Source organism: Echiichthys vipera, assembly GCF_963691815.1.
Source record: "Echiichthys vipera genome assembly, chromosome: Y".
NCBI classification, from domain to species: domain Eukaryota; kingdom Metazoa; phylum Chordata; class Actinopteri; order Perciformes; family Trachinidae; genus Echiichthys; species Echiichthys vipera.
Window position 1 is genome coordinate 4,980,557 of NC_139849.1, and position 15,921 is coordinate 4,996,477.

The window sequence follows — 15,921 nt, forward strand, 5'->3', positions numbered from 1 at the left end:
CCGTCCAACTGAGAATTCTCCGATGGATAGTGTTTCTCCGACGGTGAGTGTTTTCATGCAAGAATGGGGGTAGTTTTACACACCAGACAACACAAAGAGTACACAACTGTCCAATTGAGAATTCTCCGAAGGATAGTGTTTTCATGCAAGACGAGGGGGCTATTTCCAGCCACAAGACAACACACAAAGTGCACGACAGCCAATTGAGAATTCTCCGAAGGATAGTGTGTTCATGCAAGAGTGGGGGCTAGTTTCACCCACCAGATGACACACAGAGTACACCACCGTCCTATTGAGAATTCTCCGACGGTGAGTGTTTTCATGCAAGGGTAGGGGCTAGTTTCACCCACCAGACGACACACAGAGTGCACGACCATCCAACTGAGAATTCTCCAATGGAAAGTGTTTCTCCAAGGTCGAGTGTTTTCATGCAAGAGTGGGGGCTAGTTTGACCCACCCGACAACACACAGGGTGCACGACCATCCAACTGAGAATTCACCGACGATGCGTGTTTTAACGCAAGGTTGGGGGCTAGTTTCACCCACATGACGACACACAGAGTGCACGACCGTCCAATTGAGAATTCTCCAAAGGATAGTGTTTTCATGTAACATTGGGGGCTAGTTTCACCCACCAGACAACAAAGAGAGTGCACGACCGTCCAATTGAGAATTCTCCAAAGGATAGTGTTTTCATATAAGATTGGGGGCTAGTTTTACCCACCAGACGACACACAGAGTGCACGACCGTCCAACTGAGAATTCTCCGATGGATAGTGTTTCTCTGACGGTGAGTGTTTTCATGCAAGAATGGGGTCTAGTTTAAACCACTAGACGACACACAGAGTGCACGACCGTCCAAAAGAGAATTCTCCGACAATGAGTGTTTTAATGCAAGAGTGGGGGCTAGTTTGACCGACCAGATGACACAAAGGGTGCACGACCATCCAACTGAGAATTCTCCGAAGGATAGTGTTTTAATGCAAGTTGGGGGCTAGTTTCACTCACATAACGACACACAGATTGCAAGACCGTCCAATTGAGAATTCTCCGAAGGATAGTATTTTCATGCAAGGGTGGGGGCTAGATTTACCCACCAGTAAATAAAAGGAGTGCACGATCGTCCAACTGAGAATTCTACGACGGATAGTGTTTCTCTGACAGAGAGTGTTTACATGAAAGGGTGGGGGCTAGTTTCACCCACCAGACAACACACAAAGTGTACGACTGTCAAACTGAGAAATCACCGACAATTAGTGTTTTAATGCAAGGTTGGGGGCTAGTTTCACCCACCAGACGACACACAGATTGCAAGACTGTCCAATTGAGAATTCTCCGAAGGATAGTGTTTTGATGCAAGGGTGGGGGCTAGTTCCAACCACCGAATGACACACAGAGTGCACGACCGTCCAATTGAGAATTCTCCAAAGGATAGTGTTTTCATGTAACATTGGGGGCTAGTTTCACCAACCAGACGACACACAGAGTGCACGACCGTCCAATTGAGAATTCTCCAAAGGATAGTGTTTTCATGTAAGATTGGGGGCTAGTTTTACCCACCAGAAGACACACAGAGTGCACAACGGTCCAACTGAGAATTCTCCGAAGGATAGTGTTTCACTGACGGTGAGTGTTTTCATGCAAGAATGGGGTCTAGTTTCAACCACTAGACGACACACAGAGTGCACGACCGTCAAACTGAGAGTTCTCCGACAATGAGTGTTTTAATGCAAGAGTGGGGGCTAGTTTCACCCACCAGATGACACACAGAGTGCACAACCGTCCAATTGAGAAATTCTCCGACGGTGAGTGTTTTCATGCAAGGGTGGGGGCTAGTTTTACCCAACAGACCAGACACAGAGTGCACGACCATCCAACTGAGATATCTCCGATGGATAGTGTTCTCCGACAGTGAGTGTTTTCATGCAAGAATGGGGGCTAGTTTCAACCACTGGACGACACACAGAGTGCACGACCGTCAAATTGAGAATTCTCCAAAGGATAGTGTTTTAATGTAAGATTGGGGGCTAGTTTTACCCACCAGACGACACACAGAGTGCACGACCGTCCAACTGAGAATTCTCCGATGGATAGTGTTTCTCTGACGGTGAGTGTTTTCATGCAAGAATGGGGTCTAGTTTCAACCACTAGACGACACACAGAGTGCACGACCGTCAAAAAGAGAGTTCTCCGACAATGAGTGTTTTAATGCAAGAGTGGGGGCTAGTTTGACCGACCAGATGACACACAGGGTGCACGACCATCCAACTGAGAATTCTCCGAAGGATAGTGTTTTAATGCAAGTTGGGGGCTAGTTTCACTCACATAACGACACACAGATTGCAAGACCGTACAATTGAGAATTCTCCGAAGGATAGTATTTTCATGCAAGGGTGGGGGCTAGATTTACCCACCAGTAAATAAAAGGAGTGCAAGATCGTCCAACTGAGAATTCTACGACGGATAGTGTTTCTCTGACAGAGAGTGTTTACATGAAAGGGTGGGGGCTAGTTTCACCCACCAGACAACACACAAAGTGTACGACTGTCAAACTGAGAAATCACCGACAATTAGTGTTTTAATGCAAGGTTGGGGGCTAGTTTCACCCACCAGACGACACACAGATTGCAAGACTGTCCAATTGAGAATTCTCCGAAGGATAGTGTTTTGATGCAAGGGTGGGGGCTAGTTCCAACCACCGAATGACACACAGAGTGCACGACCGTCCAATTGAGAATTCTCCAAAGGATAGTGTTTTCATGTAACATTGGGGGCTAGTTTCACCCACCAGACGACACACAGAGTGCACGACCGTCCAATTGAGAATTCTCCAAAGGATAGTGTTTTCATGTAAGATTGGGGGCTAGTTTTACCCACCAGAAGACACACAGAGTGCACGACCGTCCAACTGAGAATTCTCCGATGGATAGTGTTTCACTGACGGTGAGTGTTTTCATGCAAGAATGGGGTCTAGTTTCAACCACTAGACGAAACACAGAGTGCACGACCGTCAAACTGAGAGTTCTCCGACAATGAGTGTTTTAATGCAAGAGTGGGGGCTAGTTTCACCCACCAGATGACACACAGAGTGCACAACCGTCCAATTGAGAAATTCTCCGACGGTGAGTGTTTTCATGCAAGGGTGGGGGCTAGTTTCACCCAACAGACCAGACACAGAGTGCACGACCATCCAACTGAGATATCTCCGATGGATAGTGTTCTCCGACAGTGAGTGTTTTCATGCAAGAATGGGGGCTAGTTTCAACCACTAGACGACACACAGAGTGCACGACCGTCCAATTGAGAATTCTCCAAAGGATAGTGTTTTCATGTAACATTGGGGGCTAGTTTCACCCACCAGACAACACACAGAGTGCACAACCGTCCAATTGAGAATTCTCCAAAGGATAGTGTTTTCATGTAAGATTGGGGGCTAGTTTTACCCACCAGACGACACACAGAGTGCACGACCGTCCAACTGAGAATTCTCCGATGGATAGTGTTTCTCTGACGGTGAGTGTTTTCATGCAAGAATGGGGTCTAGTTTCAACCACTAGACGACACACAGAGTGCACGACCGTCAAAAAGAGAGTTCTCCGACAATGAGTGTTTTAATGCAAGAGTGGGGGCTAGTTTGACTAGCCAGATGACACACAGGGTGCACGACCATCCAACTGAGAATTCTCCGAAGGATAGTGTTTTAATGCAAGTTGGGGGCTAGTTTCACTCATATAACGACACACAGATTGCAAGACCGTCCAATTGAGAATTCTCCGAAGGATAGTATTTTCATGCAAGGGTGGGGGCTAGATTTACCCACCAGTAAATAAAAGGAGTGCAAGATCGTCCAACTGAGAATTCTACGACGGATAGTGTTTCTCTGACAGAGAGTGTTTACATGAAAGGTTTGGGGCTAGTTTCACCCACCAGACAACACACAAAGTGTACGACTGTCAAACTGAGAAATCACCGACAATTAGTGTTTTAATGCAAGTTGGGGGCTAGTTTCACCCACCAGACGACACACAGATTGCAAGACTGTCCAATTGAGAATTCTCCGAAGGATAGTGTTTTGATGCAAGGGTGGGGGCTAGTTCCAACCACCGAATGACACACAGAGTGCACGACCGTCCAATTGAGAATTCTCCAAAGGATAGTGTTTTCATGTAACATTGGGGGCTAGTTTCACCCACCAGACGACACACAGAGTGCACGACCGTCCAATTGAGAATTCTCCAAAGGATAGTGTTTTCATGTAAGATTGGGGGCTAGTTTTACCCACCAGAAGACACACAGAGTGCACGACCGTCCAACTGAGAATTCTCCGATGGATAGTGTTTCACTGACGGTGAGTGTTTTCATGCAAGAATGGGGTCTAGTTTCAACCACTAGACGACACACAGAGTGCACGACCGTCAAACTGAGAGTTCTCCGACAATGAGTGTTTTAATGCAAGAGTGGGGGCTAGTTTCACCCACCAGATGACACACAGAGTGCACAACCGTCCAATTGAGAAATTCTCCGACGGTGAGTGTTTTCATGCAAGGGTGGGGGCTAGTTTCACCCAACAGACCAGACACAGAGTGCACGACCATCCAACTGAGATATCTCCGATGGATAGTGTTTCTCCGACGGTGAGTTTTTTCATAAAAGAATAGGGGTAGTTTTACCCACCAGACAACACAAAGAGTGCACAACTGTCCAATTGAGAATTCTCCGAAGGATAGTGTTTTCATGCAAGGCGGGGGGGCTAGTTCCAACCACAAGACGACACACAAAGTGCACGACCGTCCAATTGAGAATTCTCCGAAGGATAGTGTGTTCATGCAAGAGTGGGGGCTAGTTTCACCCACCAGATGACACACAGAGTGCACGACCATCCAACTGAGAATTCTCCGATGGATAGTGTTTCTCCGACAGTGAGTGTTTTCATGCAAGAACGGGGGCTAGTTTCAACCACTAGACGACACACAGAGTGCATGACCGTCAAACTGAGAGTTCTCCAACAATGAGTTTTTTCTTGCAAGATTGGGGGCTAGTTTCACCCACCAGACGACACACAGATTGTACGACCGTCAAACTGGGAATTCACTGACGATAAGTGTTTTAATGCGAGGTTGGGGGCTAGTTTTACCCACCAGACAACATAAAGATTGCATGACCGTCCAATTGAGCATTCTCCGAAGGATAGTGTTTTCATGCAAAAGTGGGGGCTAGTTATACCCACCAGTAAATAAACAGAGTGCACGACCGTCCAACTGAGAATTCTCCGATGGATAGTGTTTCTCCGACGGTGAGTGTTTTCATAAAAGAATGGGGGTAGTTTTACCCACCAGACAACACAAAGAGTGCACAACTGTCCAATTGAGAATTCTCCGAAGGATAGTGTTTTCATGCAAGGCGGGGGGGCTAGTTCCATCCACAAGACGACACACAAAGTGCACGACCGTCCAATTGAGAATTCTCCGAAGGATAGTGTGTTCATGCAAGAGTGGGGGCTAGTTTCACCCACCAGATGACACACAGAGTGCACGACCATCCAACTGAGAATTCTCCAATGGAAAGTGTTTCTCCAAGGGTGAGTGTTTTCATGCAAGAGTGGGGGCTAGTTTGACCCACCCGACGACACACAGGATGCACGACCATCCAACTGAGAATTCACCGACGATGCATGTTTTAACGCAAGGTTGGGGGCTAGTTTCACCCACATGACGACACACAGAGTGCACGACCGTCGAATTGAGAATTCTCCAAAGGATAGTGTTTTCATGTAACATTGGGGGCTAGTTTCACCCACCAGACGACACACAGAGTGCACGACAGTCCAATTGAGAATTCTCCAAAGGATAGTGTTTTCATGTAAGATTGGGGGCTAGTTTTACCACCAGACGACACACAGAGTGCACGACCGTCCAACTGAGAATTCTCCGATGGATAGTGTTTCTCTTACGGTGAGTGTTTTCATGCAAGATTGGGGTCTAGTTTCAACCACTAGACGACACACAGAGTGCACTACCGTCAAAAAGAGAGTTCTCCGACAATGAGTGTTTTAATGCAAGAGTGGGGGCTAGTTTGACCGACCAGACGACACACAGGGTGCACGACCATCCAACTGAGAATTCTCCGACGATGAGTGTTTTCTTGCAAGATTGGGGGCTAGTTTCACCCACCAGACGACACACAGATTGTACGACCGTCAAACTGGGAATTCACTGACGATAAGTGTTTTAATGCGAGGTTGGGGGCTAGTTTTACCCACCAAACAACACAAAGATTGCATGACCGTCCAATTGAGAATTCTCCGAAGGATAGTGTTTTCATGCAAAAGTGGGGGCTAGTTATACCCACCAGCAAATAAACAGAGTGCACGACCGTCCAACTGAGAATTCTCCGATGGATAGTGTTTCTCTGACAGTGAGTGTTTTCATGCAAGAATGGGGGTAGTTTTACCCACCAGACAACACAAAGAGTACACAACTGTCCAATTGAGAATTCTCCGAAGGATAGTGTTTTCATGCAAGGCGGGGGGGCTAGTTCCAACCACAAGACAACACACAAAGTGCACGACCGTCCAATTGAGAATTCTCCGAAGGATAGTGTGTTCATGCAAGAGTGGGGGCTAGTTTCACCCACCAGATGACACACAGAGTGCACCACCGTCCTATGGAGAATTCTCAGGCGGTGAGTGTTTTCATGCAAGGGTAGGGGCTAGTTTCACCCACCAGACGACACACAGAGTTCACGACCATCCAACTGAGAATTCTCCAATGGAAAGTGTTTCTCCAAGGGTGAGTGTTTTCATGCAAGAGTGGGGGCTAGTTTGACCCACCCGACGACACACAGGGTGCACGACCATCCAACTGAGAATTCACCGACGATACGTGTTTTAACGCAAGGTTGGGGGCTAGTTTCACCCACATGACGACACACAGAGTGCACGACCGTCCAATTGAGAATTTTCCAAAGGATAGTGTTTTCATGTAACATTGGGGGCTAGTTTCACCCACCAGACGACACACAGAGTGCACAACAGTCCAATTGAGAATTCTCCAAAGGGTAGTGTTTTCATGTAAGATTGGGGGCTAGTTTTACCCACCAGACGACACACAGAGTGCACGACCGTCCAACTGAGAATTCTCCGATGGATAGTGTTTCTCTGACGGTGAGTGTTTTCATGCAAGAATGGGGTCTAGTTTCAACCACTAGACGACACACAGAGTGCACGACCGTCAAAAAGAGAGTTCTCCAACAATGAGTGTTTTAATGCAAGAGTGGGGGCTAGATTGACCGACCAGACGACACACAGGGTGCACGACCATCCAACTGAGAATTCTCCGACGATGAGTGTTTTCATGCAAGAGTGGGGGCTAGTTTCACCAACCAGACGACACACAGAGTGCACAACTGTCCAATTGGGAATTCTCCGAAGGATAGTGTTTTCATGCAAGGTGGGGGGGCTAGTTCAAACCACCAGACGACACACAAAGTGCACGACCGTAAAATTAAGAATTCTCCGAAAGATAGTGTGTTCATGCAAGAGTGGGGGCTAGTTTCACCCACCAGATGACACACAGAGTGCACGACCGTCCTATTGAGAATTCTTCGACGGTGAGTGTTTTCATGCAAGGGTGGGGGCTAGTTTCACCCACCAGACGACACACAGAGTGCACGACCGTCCAATTGAGAATTCTCCGAAGGATAGTGTTTTCATGCAAGGCGGGGGGGCTAGTTCCAACCACAAGACAACACAAAAAGTGCACGACCGTCCAATTGAGAATTCTCCGAAGGATAGTGTGTTCATGCAAGAGTGGGGGCTAGTTTCACCCACCAGATGACACACAGAGTGCACCACCGTCCTATTGAGAATTCTCAGACGGTGAGTGTTTTCATGCAAGGGTAGGGGCTAGTTTCACCCACCAGACGACACACAGAGTGCACGACCATCCAACTGAGAATTCTCCAATGGAAAGTGTTTCTCCAAGGGTGAGTGTTTTCATGCAAGAGTGGGGGCTAGTTTGACCCACCCGACGACACACAGGGTGCACGACCATCCAACTGAGAATTCACCGACGATGCGTGTTTTAACGCAAGGTTGGGGGCTAGTTTCACCCACATGACGACACACAGAGTGCACGACCGTCCAATTGAGAATTTTCCAAAGGATAGTGTTTTCATGTAACATTGGGGGCTAGTTTCACCCACCAGACGACACACAGAGTGCACAACAGTCCAATTGAGAATTCTCCAAAGGGTAGTGTTTTCATGTAAGATTGGGGGCTAGTTTTACCCACCAGACGACACACAGAGTGCACGACCGTCCAACTGAGAATTCTCCGATGGATAGTGTTTCTCTGACGGTGAGTGTTTTCATGCAAGAATGGGGTCTAGTTTCAACCACTAGACGACACACAGAGTGCACGACCGTCAAAAAGAGAGTTCTCCAACAATGAGTGTTTTAATGCAAGAGTGGGGGCTAGTTTGACCGACCAGACGACACACAGGGTGCACGACCATCCAACTGAGAATTCTCCGACGATGAGTGTTTTCATGCAAGAGTGGGGGCTAGTTTCACCAACCAGACAACACACAGAGTGCACAACTGTCCAATTGGGAATTCTCCGAAGGATAGTGTTTTCATGCAAGGTGGGGGGGCTAGTTCAAACCACCAGACGACACACAAAGTGCACGACCGTCAAATTAAGAATTCTCCGAAAGATAGTGTGTTCATGCAAGAGTGGGGGCTAGTTTCACCCACCAGATGACACACAGAGTGCACGACCGTCCTATTGAGAATTCTCCGACGGTGAGTGTTTTCATGCAAGGGTGGGGGCTAGTTTCACCCACCAGACGACACACAGAGTGCACGACCGTCAAAAAGAGAATTCTCCGACAATGAGTGTTTTAAAGCAAGAGTGGGGGCTAGTTTGATCGACCAGACGACACACAGGGTGCACGACCATCCAACTGAGAATTCTCCGACGATGAGTGTTTTCATGCAAGAGTGGGGGCTAGTTTCACCAACCAGACGACACACAAAGTGCAAGACCGTCAAATTAAGAATTCTCCGAAGGATAGTGTGTTCATGCAAGAGTGGGGGCTAGTTTCACCCACTAGATGACACACAGAGTGCACGACCGTCCAACTGAGAATTCTCCAATGGAAAGTGTTTCTCCAAGGGTGATTGTTTTCATGCAAGCGTGGGGGCTAGTTTGACCCACCAGACGACACACAGGGAGCACGACCATCCAACTGAGGATTCACCGACGATGCGTGTTTTAACGCAAGGTTGGGGGCTAGTTTCACCCACATGACGACACACAGAGTGCACGACCGTCCAATTGAGAATTCTCCAAAGGATAGTCTTTTCATGTAACATTGGGGGCTAGTTTCACCCACCAGACGACACACAGAGTGCACGATTGTCCAATTGAGAATTCTCCAAAGGATAGTGTTTTCATGTAAGATTGGGGGCTAGTTTTACCCACCAGACGACACACAGAGTGCACGACCGTCCAACTGAGAATTCTCCGATGGATAGTGTTTCTCTGACGGTGAGTGTTTTCATGCAAGAATGGGGTCTAGTTTCAACCACTAGACGACACACAGAGTGCACGACCGTCAAAAAGAGAATTCTCCGACAATGAGTGTTTTAAAGCAAGAGTGGGGGCTAGTTTGATCGACCAGACGACACACAGGGTGCACGACCATCCAACTGAGAATTCTCCGACGATGAGTGTTTTCATGCAAGAGTGGGGGCTAGTTTCACCAACCAGACGACACACAAAGTGCAAGACCGTCAAATTAAGAATTCTCCGAAGGATAGTGTGTTCATGCAAGAGTGGGGGCTAGTTTCACCCACTAGATGACACACAGAGTGCACGACCGTCCAACTGAGAATTCTCCAATGGAAAGTGTTTCTCCAAGGGTGATTGTTTTCATGCAAGCGTGGGGGCTAGTTTGACCCACCAGACGACACACAGGGAGCACGACCATCCAACTGAGGATTCACCGACGATGCGTGTTTTAACGCAAGGTTGGGGGCTAGTTTCACCCACATGACGACACACAGAGTGCACGACCGTCCAATTGAGAATTCTCCAAAGGATAGTGTTTTCATGTAACATTGGGGGCTAGTTTCACCCACCAGACGACACACAGAGTGCACGACCGTCCAATTGAGAATTCTCCAAAGGATAGTGTTTTCATGTAAGATTGGGGGCTAGTTTTACCCACCAGACGACACACAGAGTGCACGACCGTCCAACTGAGAATTCTCCGATGGATAGTGTTTCTCTGACGGTGAGTGTTTTCATGCAAGAATGGGGTCTAGTTTCAACCACTAGACGACACACAGAGTGCACGACCGTCAAAAAGAGAATTCTCCGACAATGAGTGTTTTAAAGCAAGAGTGGGGGCTAGTTTGATCGACCAGACGACACACAGGGTGCACGACCATCCAACTGAGAATTCTCCGACGATGAGTGTTTTCATGCAAGAGTGGGGGCTAGTTTCACCAACCAGACGACACACAAAGTGCAAGACCGTCAAGTTAAGAATTCTCCGAAGGATAGTGTGTTCATGCAAGAGTGGGGGCTAGTTTCACCCACTAGATGACACACAGAGTGCACGACCGTCCAACTGAGAATTCTCCAATGGAAAGTGTTTCTCCAAGGGTGATTGTTATCATGCAAGCGTGGGGGCTAGTTTGACCCACCAGACGACACACAGGGAGCACGACCATCCAACTGAGGATTCACCGACGATGCCTGTTTTAACGCAAGGTTGGGGGCTAGTTTCACCCACCAGACGACACACAGATTGCAAGACAGTCCAATTGAGAATTATCCGAAGGATAGTTTTTTCATGCAAGGGTGGGGGCTAGTTTCACCCACCAGTAAATAAACAGAGTGCACGACCGTCCAACTGAGAATTCTCCGATGGATAGTGTTTCTCCGACAGTGAGTGTTTTCATGCAAGAATGGGGGCTAGTTTCAACCACTAGACGACACACAGAGTGCACGACCATCAAACTGAAAGTTCTCCAACAATGAGTTTTTTCTTGCAAGATTGGGGGCTAGTTTCACCCACCAGACGACACACAGATTGTACGACCGTCAAACTGGGAATTCAACGACGATAAGTGTTTTAATGCGAGGTTGGGGGCTAGTTTTACTCACCAGACAACACAAAGATTGCATGACCGTCCAATTGAGAATTCTCTGAAGGATAGTGTTTTCATACAAAAGTGGGGGCTAGATATACCCACCAGTAAATAAACAGAGTGCACGACCATCCAACTGAGAATTCTCTGACGGATAGTGTTGTTCGGAAAGTGAGTGTTTTCATGCATGAATGGGGCCTAGTTTCACCCAAAAGACGAAACACAGAGTGCACGACCGTCAAACTGAGATTTCACGGACGGATAGTGTTTTAATGCAAGGTTGGGGGTAGTTTTACCCAACAGACAACACAAAGAGTGCACAACTGTCCAATTGAGAATTCTCCGAAGGATAGTGTTTTCATGCAAGGCGGGGGGGGCGAGTTCCAACCACAAGACGACACACAAAGTGCACGACCGTCCAATTGAGAATTCTCCGAAGGATAGTGTGTTCATGCAAGAGTGGGGGCTAGTTTCACCCACCAGATGACACACAGAGTGCACGACCGTCCTATTGAGAATTCTCCGACGGTGAGTGTTTTCATTCAAGGGTGGGGGCTAGTTTCACCCACCAGACGACACACAGAGTGCACGACCATCCAACTGAGAATTCTCCAATGGAAAGTGTTTCGCCAAGGGTGAGTGTTTTCATGCAAGAGTGGGGGCTAGTTTGACCCACCCGATGACACACAGGTTGCACGACCATCCAACTGAGAATTCACCGACGATGCGTGTTTTAACGCAAGGTTGGGGGCTAGTTTCAGCCACATGACGACACACAGAGTGCAAGACCGTCCAATTGAGAATTCTCCGAAGGATAGTATTTTCATGCAAGGGTGGGGGCTAGTTTTACCCACCAGGAAATAAACAGAGTGCACGACCGTCCAACTGAGAATTCTCCGATGGATGGATAGTTTTTCTCCGACAGTGAGTGTTTTCATGCAAGAATGGGGGCTAGTTTGAACCTCTAGACGACATACAGAGTGCACGGCCGTCATATTTGAAATTTACCGACGATAAGTGTTTTAATGCGAGGTTGGGGGCTAGTTTCACCCACCAGTAAATAAACAGAGTGCACGACTGTCCAACTGAGAATTCTCCGATGGATAGTGTTTCTCCGACGGTGAGTGTTTTCATGCAAGAATGGGGGTAGTTTTACCCACCAGACAACACAAAGAGTGCACAACTGTCCAATTGAGAATTCTCCGAAGGATAGTGTTTTCATGCGAGGCGGGAGGGGCTAGTTCCAACCACCAGACGACACACAGATTGCAAGACCGTCCAATTGAGAATTCTCCGAAGGATAGTATTTTAATGCAAGGGTGGGGGCTAGTTTCACCCAACAGTAAAAAACAGAGTGCACGACCGTCCAACTGAGAATTCTACGATGGATAGTGTTTCTCCGACGGTGAGTGTTTTCATGCAAATTTGGGGCTAGTTTAACCCACCAGAAGACACAGACTGCACGACCTTCCAACTGAGAATTCTCAGACGATGAGTGTTTTCATGCAAGAGTGGGGGCTAGTTTCACCAACCAGACGACACACAGAGTGCACAACCGTCCAATTGAGAATTCTCCGAAGGATAGTGTTTTCATGCAAGGGTGGGGTCTAGTTCCAACCACCAGACAACACACAGAGTGCACAACCGTCCAATTGAGAATTCTCCGAAGGATAGTGTTTTCATGCAAGAGTGGGGGCTAGTTTCACCCACCAGACGACACACAGAGTGCAAGACTGTCCAACTGAGAATTCTCCGACAGATAGTGTTTCTCCGACGGTGAGTGTTTACATGCCAGAGTGGGGGATAGTTTCACCCACCAGATGACCCACGGAGTGCACTACCGTCCAATTGAGAATTCTCCGACTATGAGTGTTTTCATGCAAGGGTGGGGGCTAGTTTAACCCACCAGAGGACACACAGAGTGCAAGACCGTCCAATTGAGAATTCTCCCAACGATAGTGTTTTCATGCAAGAGTGGGGGCAAGTTTCACCCACCAGACGGCACACAGAGTGCACGACCATCCAATTGAGAATTCTCCGATGGATAGTGTTTCTCTGACGGTGAGTGTTTTCATGCAAAATTGGGGCTAGTTTAACCCACCAGACGACACAAAGAGTGCACGACCGTCCTACTGAGAATCTCCGACAATGAGTGTTTTCATGCAAGAGTGGGGGCTAGTTTCACCAACAAGACAACACACAGAGTGCACAACCGTCCAATTGAGAATTCTCCGAAGGATTGTGTTTTCATGCAAGATTGGGGGCTAGTTTCACCCACCAGACGACACACAGAGTGCAAGACCGTCCAACATAGAATTCTCCGACGGATAGTGTTTCTCCGCCAGTGAGTGTTTACATGCCAGAGTGGGGGCTAGTTTCACACACCAGATGACACACGGAGTGCACGACCGTCCAATTGAGAATTCTCCTAACGTGAGTGTTTTCATGCAAGGGTGGGGGCTAGTTTCACCCACCAGACGTCACACAGATTGCAAGACCGTCCAACTGAGAATTCTCTGACGGATAGTGTTTCTCCGACTATGAGTGTTGTCATGCAAGGGTGGGGGCCAGTTTATACCACCAGAGGACACACAGAGTGCAAGACCAATTGAGAATTCTCCCAACGATAGTGTTTTCATGCAAGGGTGGGGGCTAGTTTCACCCACCAGACAATACAGAGAGGTCACAACTGTCCAACTGAGAATTCTCCGACGGACAATGTTTCTCTGACGAAAAGTGTTTACATGCAAGGGTGGGGGCTAGTTTCACCCACCAGACAATTCACAGAGGGCACAACCGCCCAATTGAAAATTCTCCGACGGTGAGTGTTTTTTTATGCAAGGGTGGGGGCTAGTTAAACACACCAACGATACACAGAGTGCACCACCGTCAAACTGAGAATTCACCGACAGATCGTGTTTTAATGCAAGGTTAGGGCCTAGTTTCACCAAGCAGACGACAAACAGAGTGCATGACTGTCCAATAGAGAATTCTCCGAAGGAAAGTATTTTCATGCAAGGGTGGGGTCTAGTTTCACCCACCAGACGACACACAGAGTGCAGGACCGTCCAATTGAGAATTCTCTGACGTATAGTGTTTTCATGCAAGAGTTTGGGTAAGTTTCAACCACCAGATTACACATAGAGTGCACGATAGTCCAAATGAGAATTCTCTGACAGAAAGTGTTTCTCCGAAGGTGAGTGTTTTAATGCAAAAGTGTGGGCTAGTTTCACCCACCAGACAACACACAGAGTGCACGACCGTCAAACTGAGAAATTACCGATGGATAGTGTTTTAATGCAACGTCGGGGCTATTTTCACCAACAAGAAGAATTACAGAGTGCAAGACCGTCCAATTGAGAATTCTCCGAAGGATAGTTTTTTCATGCAAGGGTGGGGGCTAGTTTCACCCACCAGCTGACACATAGAGTGCAAGACCGTCCATTTGAGAATTATCCGAAGGATAGTGTTTTCATGCAAGGGTGGGGGCTAGTTTCACCCACCAGACGACACACAGAGTGCACAACCGTCCAATTGAGCATTCTCCGAAGGATAGCTTTTTCATGCAAGGGTGGGGGCTAGTTCCAACCACCAGACGACACACAGAGTGCACAACCGTCCAATTGAGAATTCTCCGAAGGATAGTGTTTTCATGCAAGGGTGGGGGCTAGTTTCAACCGCCAGACGACATACATAGTGCAAGACCGTCTAGCTCAGAATTCTCCGACGGATAGTGTTTCACTGACAGTGATTGTTTACATGCAAGCGTGGGGGCTAGTTTCACCCACCAGATGACACACAGAGTGCACGACCGTCCAATTGAAAATTCTCCGACGGTGAGTGTTTTCATGCAAGGATGGGGACTAGTTTCACCCACCAGACGACACAGAGAGTGCACGACCATCCAACTGAGAATTCTCCAATGGAAAGTGTTTCTCCAAGGGTGAGTGTTTTCATGCAAGAGTGGGGGCTAGTTTCACCCACCAGATGACACATAGAGTGCAAGACCGTCCATTTGAGAATTATCCGAATGATAGTGTTTTCATGCAAGGGTGGGGGCTAGTTTCACCCACCAGACGACACACAGAGTGCAAAACCGTCCAATTGAGCATTCTCCGAAGGATAGCTTTTTTATGCAAGGGTGGGGGCTAGTTCCAACCACCAGACGACACACAGAGTGCACAACCGTCCAATTGAGAATTCTCCGAAGGATAGTGTTTTCATGCAAGGGTGGGGGCTAGCTCCAACCACCAGACGACACACAGAGTGCACAACCGTCCAATTGAGAATTCTCCGAAGGATAGTGTTTTCATGCAAGGGTCGGGGCTAGTTTCAACCGCCAGACGACATACTTAGTGCAAGACCGTCTAGCTCAGAATTCTCCGACGGATAGAGTTTCACTGACGGTGATTGTTTACATGCAAGCGTGGGGGCTAATTTCACCCACCAGATGACACACAGAGTGCACGACCGTCCAATTGAGAATTCTCCGACGGTGAGTGTTTTCATGCAAGGATGGGGACTAGTTTCACCCACCAGACGACACAGAGAGTGCGCGACCATCCAACTGAGAATTCTCCAATGGAAAGTGTTTCTCCAAGGGTGAGTGTTTTCATGCAAGAGTGGGGGCTAGTTTCACCCACCAGATGACACACGGAGTGCACGACCGTCCAATTGAGAATTCTCCGACGGTGGGTGTTTTCATGCAATGGTGGGGGCTAGTTTCACCAAGCAGACGACAAACAGAGTGCACAACCGTC